At 33.5% G+C, this 7,284-nt stretch overlaps 2 long non-coding RNA genes across 4 annotated transcripts; both read left to right on the top strand.

The window, feature by feature from the left end:
- Positions 1–2,893: 2,893 nt before the first annotated feature.
- On the top strand, positions 2,894–3,199 carry LOC127737578 (uncharacterized). The gene is made up of 2 exons (XR_007999697.1): positions 2,894–2,941; positions 3,003–3,199. It is a non-coding gene; the product is annotated as an uncharacterized LOC127737578 (long non-coding RNA).
- A 441-nt stretch (positions 3,200–3,640) lies between these two features.
- On the top strand, positions 3,641–7,284 carry LOC127737567 (uncharacterized). 3 transcript variants are annotated; one of them, XR_007999692.1, is made up of 3 exons: positions 3,641–4,903; positions 5,166–5,530; positions 5,634–7,284. It is a non-coding gene; the product is annotated as an uncharacterized LOC127737567 (long non-coding RNA). The 3 variants fall into 3 exon arrangements; XR_007999691.1 differs by having other exon boundaries at positions 3,641–5,115; XR_007999690.1 differs by having other exon boundaries at positions 3,641–5,530.

Below are 7,284 nucleotides of genomic sequence, written 5' to 3'. Positions count from 1 at the left end.
AGAAAAAGCTCCCCAAAACTCTAAGTATGGCTTATTCTGTCAACTAATATTCATGGTAAAGTCCTATTTCAAGGAAATTTTCTCATAAAATGTGTTTTGGAGACTCAATCCACTCAGAATATTTCATTATTAGTAATATTTCACTTAAATAGCAAGAAATTTTAACACATGAGAGTACTCACAAGGTCAAATGTGCATGTACAGCTTCCCATATTAGGTGTAATACCACCATTGATTTTCCCCTATTAGTCTTTGTTAAATTTGCACTTTTCAAAAAATTGTGCAGAATTTATCTTTGTTTCAAATAAAGAAATACTTGGCATGAGTAAAGTTTGATCCTGTCCAGTACTATAGAAAAACTTTCACATAACATTTCATTGCATATAAGAAAATAACCATCACTGGAAGTTAACCAATCAAATTTTCCCCCTTTTTTAACCTGTATACAAGCTTTAGTAACCATGTAACCTCAAGTTTCCAAAATATTTCATAGAAACCCCAAATAAAAAAATAATGGTGCTTTGAAATACCCAAGATATATGTTTATGACCCAGAAATGTTTTACTGCAATGAAATGTAGGATCAATTACCTACAACTGTCAAATTCAAGGGAATATTTTTTTTCGACCTATTTTCGTATGCAACCGGATGTGACGTACTATGATTTGGTGGTATTACACCTAAAGAAGACTTTTTTGTTAAATAAACTGAATGTGACTTTTTTCCTTTGTTATACTGGTTATTTCAAGAATTCCTGTCAAGTTTTGTCATAATCAGTTCAATAGTTTGGGAAAAATCTAGTATAATGTAAGGCGACATCTGCAGCGATTCGAGCTAAATTTCTTCGAAAAATCCAAACCAAGCCGCATCATGATAGAATATAGTGTGGACCAATAAATGATCAAATATTTATCTCATCTGCCTACAAACAGTTGGATATGATACAAAAGATGACTTTAGGATGATAAATACTACCAATGGACCTCTTTGTCTTCCTTATAAGGTCTCTTTTGGTCCATTTATACCTCTCATTTCCTCAAAATTTCTACTTTATAGGCCAATAAATAAAAATTTTGGGGTAACTTTCACTCATTTATGATAGAAATGTTATAATAAATGATAAATTGAAGTATTCAAGCTGAATGAACTATCCGTATAAAAGTTTACTGTCTCCAAGGAGGTTTCAATAAGTCCTTACGTAAAACTTAAATTTACGCCGCGTTCCAGAGAGGGACATAAAAAGCTTCTCTTTTGGTGAATAATTTGTTGTTACTGCTTTAAAAATAATTTCATTTACTTAAAACTATATATTTATTAAAGTATTTCTTAGGAAAAATTTTCTAGTATAGCAGAATATAAGAAAAAAGGAGAAAAAGCTCCCCAAAACTCTAAGTATGGCTTATTCTGTCAACTAATATTCATGGTAAAGTCCTATTTCAAGGAAATTTTCTCATAAAATGTGTTTTGGAGACTCAATCCACTCAGAATATTTCATTATTAGTAATATTTCACTTAAATAGCAAGAAATTTTAACACATGAGAGTACTCACAAGGTCAAATGTGCATGTACAGCTTCCCATATTAGGTGTAATACCACCATTGATTTTCCCCTATTAGTCTTTGTTAAATTTGCACTTTTCAAAAAATTGTGCAGAATTTATCTTTGTTTCAAATAAAGAAATACTTGGCATGAGTAAAGTTTGATCCTGTCCAGTACTATAGAAAAACTTTCACATAACATTTCATTGCATATAAGAAAATAACCATCACTGGAAGTTAACCAATCAAATTTTCCCCCTTTTTTAACCTGTATACAAGCTTTAGTAACCATGTAACCTCAAGTTTCCAAAATATTTCATAGAAACCCCAAATAAAAAAATAATGGTGCTTTGAAATACCCAAGATATATGTTTATGACCCAGAAATGTTTTACTGCAATGAAATGTAGGATCAATTACCTACAACTGTCAAATTCAAGGGAATATTTTTTTTCGACCTATTTTCGTATGCAACCGGATGTGACGTACTATGATTTGGTGGTATTACACATTAAGCGTCTTCTACTATGCACATTGCAGCACTCGTTAAGCGTCTTCTACTATGCACATTGCAGCATTCGTTAAGCGTCTTCTACTATGCACATTGCAGCACTCGTTAAGCGCGCTAAACGTCTTCTACTATGCACATAACAGCACTCGTTAAGCATCTTCTACTATGTACATTGCAGCACTCGCTAAGCGCGCTATATACGCGTCTTCTACTATGCACATTGCTGCACTCGTTAAGCGTCTTCTACTATGCACATTGCAGCACTCGTTAAGCGAAAACAAACCTTTTGAGACACAGAAAATCTTTATTACCCTGCTGAAGAAGTTTTGAGTCAGGAGCATACCCCTGTTAATGAAGTCTGTATGATATAACATGCACGTACGTACCGTTTCAATTGAGATATGTGGGCACCATTCGATTGGATAGCAGTTATGTTACGGTTGAGAAATAGACAGTTGACAATAGGAAGGCTGAACGTGTGTTATAGGTCCTAGTGAAAAAGATAAAATCAGAGGTCAGTCTGGTATGGTTGCCAATGAGACAACTATCCACAAGAGTTCAAAAGACGTGGATATAAGCTATTATAGGTGACCGTACGACTTCGACCATCGATTGTTTTAAAAGTTCACTGTGATATATCAATTATAGGTGACCGTACGACTTCGACCATCGATTGTTTTAAAAGTTCACTGTGATATATCAATTATAGGTGACCGTACGACTTCGACCATCGATTGTTTTAAAAGTTCACTGTGATATATCAATTATAGGTGACCGTAAGACTTCAACCATCGATTGTGTTAAAAGTTCACTGTGATATATCAATTATAGGTAGCCGTACGACTTCGACCATCGATTGTTTTAAAAGTTCACTGTGATATATCAATTATAGGTGACCGTATGACTTCGACCATCGATTGTTTTCAAAGTTCACTGTGGTATATCAATTATAGGTGACCGTACGACTTCGACCATCGATTGTTTTAAAAGTTCAACGTGATATATCAATTATAGGTGACCGTACGACTTCGACCATCGATTGTTTTAAAAGTTCACTGTGATATATCAATTATAGGTGACCGTACGACTTCGACCATTGATTGTTTTAAAAGTTCACTGTGATATATCAATTATAGGTGACCGTACGACTTCGACCATCGATTGTTTTAAAAGTTCACTGTGATATATCAGAGACGAGCATGCATTGAAATGTGGGTTATTAAGTGAGAGTACATGGAACACTATATCTTGAAGCGAAATATAAGAACTTTGAAATATGCTTCATCTTTTTGTCTTTGAAAGGGTGTTTGGACAATTTTTGCTTTAAACGAGTTTAAAATCAATTCGATCAGTAACAGTTCACAATTAAGGCCCAGTAACATATCAAAGATTGATTGCAAGATGCTTTTATCAAAGAGAGGCGAAAGATACCAAAGGGACATTCAAACTCACAAATCGAAAATAAACTGACAACGCCATGGCTAAAGAAGAAAACGACAAACAGACAAACAACAGTACACAAAACACAACATAGAAAACTAAAAACTGAGCAACACGAACCCCACCAAAAACTGGGGAGGGGGGGGGTGATCTCAGCAAATATATGTTGTCGGTCAAAAAGTCAAGCCATTTGATAATATCTTTTTGTCATATTTGTTGTGGGATCAGTAGAGTTCTTCACAATCAGATCAGATTTTTTTAAAATAAAACAAACGATTTTTATCTAGGATTCCCACGTTTGTTGGAAAATCAATGTTTAATGAGATATGTAACCGATATTTTAATTGAGAATGGGAAATAGTAAAGTTGAGCCAATAAAGATCAGGAGTCGGTTTCACAAAATAACTTAGAACTAAGATTGATCGTAAGTATACTGAATTGTTTAGGTCTTAATCATGTTTTTTTTCTTCAAAAACTGTAATGATTTCGATTGAAGAATTTTTAGTAGATTTTTAGGAATCAACCACTAGTGAACACCGCAGGTTGAGTATATCTAAACACAATATTTTGAAGGCCCTTTTTGCTGTTGACAAAACGGTAGCAAGAATTTTAGAAAAAGATATATATAAGATCACACATGTAGACAAGCATGCTATTTTCATATAGTTCTTCATAAGAATTTTTATGAAGAGGAACATTAAAAAACAAGTAATATCTTCTAGATTATGGTTGTTCTTAGAACAGATGTTTGCAACCTAGTAAATATGATGAAGTCCCTTACTCTGAAAGATATGCAAAATTCACTCATCCTATAAATACTCTCGCATAATATGAGTATATAGTGTTTTATTAGTCCGTCCGTCCGTCCGTTAGATTGAAGTTTCCAGACGATTATTTGAGAATCGCTCCATGAAATGACTTGAAATTTTCATCTAAAATGTATAACAAAAATACTGAACTCCAAGGCACATTCAAAAGGGGAAGTCCATAAAAAATGACAAAATCATACGCTATCAATCAACGGAACAGGTGAAAAACAACTGCTAAATAAAGGTTTACTTCGATTAAATTCATTTTTATTTAGTTGTTAAATTCAAAAAAAGAAACCCTCTTCCATTTCTTTTTATATTTGATCTAAGAAATGTAAAAGTTGAAAATGACGCCAAGTGGATTACCAAGCAATTATATCTCAAAAGAAGACAGTTGAAAATGACGCCAAGTGGATTACAAAGCAAATATATCTCAAAAGGAGACAGTGGAAAATGACGCCAAGTGGATTACCAAGCAAATATATCTCAAAAGAAGACAGTTGAAAATGACGCCAAGTGGATTACCAAGCAATTATATCTCAAAAGAAGACAGTTGAAAATGACGCCAAGTGGATTACCAAGCAAATATATCTCAAAAGAAGACAGTTGAAAATGACGCCAAGTGGATTACCAAGCAATTATATCTCAAAAGAAGACAGTTGAAAATGACGCCAAGTGGATTACCAAGCAATTATATCTCAAAAGAAGACAGTTGAAAATGACGCCAAGTGGATTACCAAGCAATTATATCTCAAAAGAAGACAGTTGAAAATGACGCCAAGTGGATTACCAAGCAAATATATCTCAAAAGAAGACAGTTCAAAATGACGCCAAGTGGATTACCAAGCAAATATATCTCAAAAGAAGACAGTTGAAAATGACGCCAAGTGGATAACCAAGCAATTATATCTCAAAAGAAGACAGTTGCCAAGTGGATTACCAAGCAATTATATCTCAAAAGAAGACAGTTGAAAATGACGCCAAGTGGATTACCAAGCAAATATATCTCAAAAGAAGACAGTTGAAAATGACGCCAAGTGGATTACCAAGCAAATATATCTCAAAAGAAGACAGTTGAAAATGACGCCAAGTGGATTACCAAGCAAATATATCTCAAAAGAAGACAGTTGAAAATGACGCCAAGTGGATTACCAAGCAAATATATCTCAAAAGAAGACAGTTGAAAATGACGCCAAGTGGATTACCAAGCAAATATATCTCAAAAGAAGACAGTTGAAAATGACGCTAAGTGGATTACCAAGCAAATATATCTCAAAAGAAGACAGTTGAAAATGACGCCAAGTGGATTACCAAGCAATTATATCTCAAAAGAAGACAGTTGAAAATGACGCCAAGTGGATTACCAAGCAAATATATCTCAAAAGAAGACAGTTGAAAATGACGTCAAGTGGATTACCAAGCAAATATATCTCAAAAGAAGACAAACAACATCATTACTTTCAAATTCTTTATAAAAATGATATTGAAACTAAAGCAAATATTGTAATTTATATTGTAGCTAGAAAACTTCATGTTGTCATTATTAACCAAACATAGCAATGACGTGATATTTCGTGCAGTTCGATTTCTTGTCATGTCACTACTGCATTCTGAGGTTTGTTAAGGTGGTACCAAATACCTTGACTAAAATTATTTTGGTTCGTTTAATTTTTATAAAATTTTGACAAAATATTTACTTTGACCCTTTAACAAAAATATAAAAATTTCAAAAAAGTTGAATCACACACTTTATCGGAAAAATTTCATCGGATAAATAGCAGTTTGACCAACACTTATTTTGATCATTGAGAAGCTTAATATTTCCTTAACAATAGAACGTGATTAAAACGTTCAGCTGATTTTTAAAGAATTATCTCCTTGTAGTGTTATGTACCACCTTAAGGTGTGATATTTACATTACATGTATGTTTCATTAGAATCTGTAATTTTGATTGGCTGACAACAATCACGTGGTATTTTTGACTTCTTTTAAACTGAGTTTTACTGTGCGTATTGCTATGTGTTTCTTTATTCTACATTGGCTAGAGGTATAACGTGAGGGTACCCAAATTGCACCTATTTTGACAGTTTTTTCACCTATTTTTTGTAACGATCCAGACAAAAGTTACCATTCTGTGTTCATTTTTTAGATGTATCCTTTTTTACTGTATAGTTACACCAATTTAATTTTGAATCCATAGTGAATCATAGAAAATGGGTTTGAACCGACCTCCAAACGATCCATGATTCTGTAATGAGGAGTACCCAAATTGCAACCATGCTTTAATTCACATCCTTAAAAATTGAATAACAGTTGTTTTGTTTTATTTCTTCAAATATTTAGAACAATTTGACATTAGTCCATGCTTAGTATTCATTTTTTAAGAAATATATCTTGTAACATATTTTATTTGCTCATTTTTAAAAGATGACTTTTTGTGAACGTGGCATGGCGACGTTCAGTAGATTTTACTTTTTCCAGTGTGCTTCATCTGTTGAAATATAGACTGTGAACGTTTTTTGTATATTTGAATATAGTTACCTATGTTAAAAGACGTCTATAATGTCAAATCATAAAAATACAAATTATTTAATCTCAAAGAAAACTTGTAAGATTTTCGCAGCTATTTTTGTTGAATAGGTGCAATTTGGGTACTGTGACGTTAGGGGGAGGGTTGAGATCTCACAAAACATGTTTAACCCCGCCGCATTTTTGCGCCTGTCCCAAGTCAGGAGCCTCTGGCTTTTGTTAGTCTTGTATGTTTTTTTAATTTTAGTTCATTTATATGTTTTGGAGTTTAGTGCGACGTCCATTTTCACTGAACTAGTACACAATTTTATTTAGGGGACAGCAGAGGACCACCTCTGGGTGCGGGATTTTCTCGCTGCGTTGAAGTCCCATTGGTGGCCTTCGGCTGTTGTCTGCTCTTTTGTCGGGTTATTGTCTCTTCGACATATTCCCCATTTCCATTCTCAATTTTATTTA

This window comes from Mytilus californianus, unplaced genomic scaffold, assembly GCF_021869535.1.
Source record: "Mytilus californianus isolate M0D057914Y unplaced genomic scaffold, xbMytCali1.0.p SCAF_1, whole genome shotgun sequence".
NCBI classification, from domain to species: domain Eukaryota; kingdom Metazoa; phylum Mollusca; class Bivalvia; order Mytilida; family Mytilidae; genus Mytilus; species Mytilus californianus.
The sequence above is the reverse complement of the archived record's forward strand: the minus strand, read 5'-3'. Positions and strand labels throughout refer to the sequence as shown.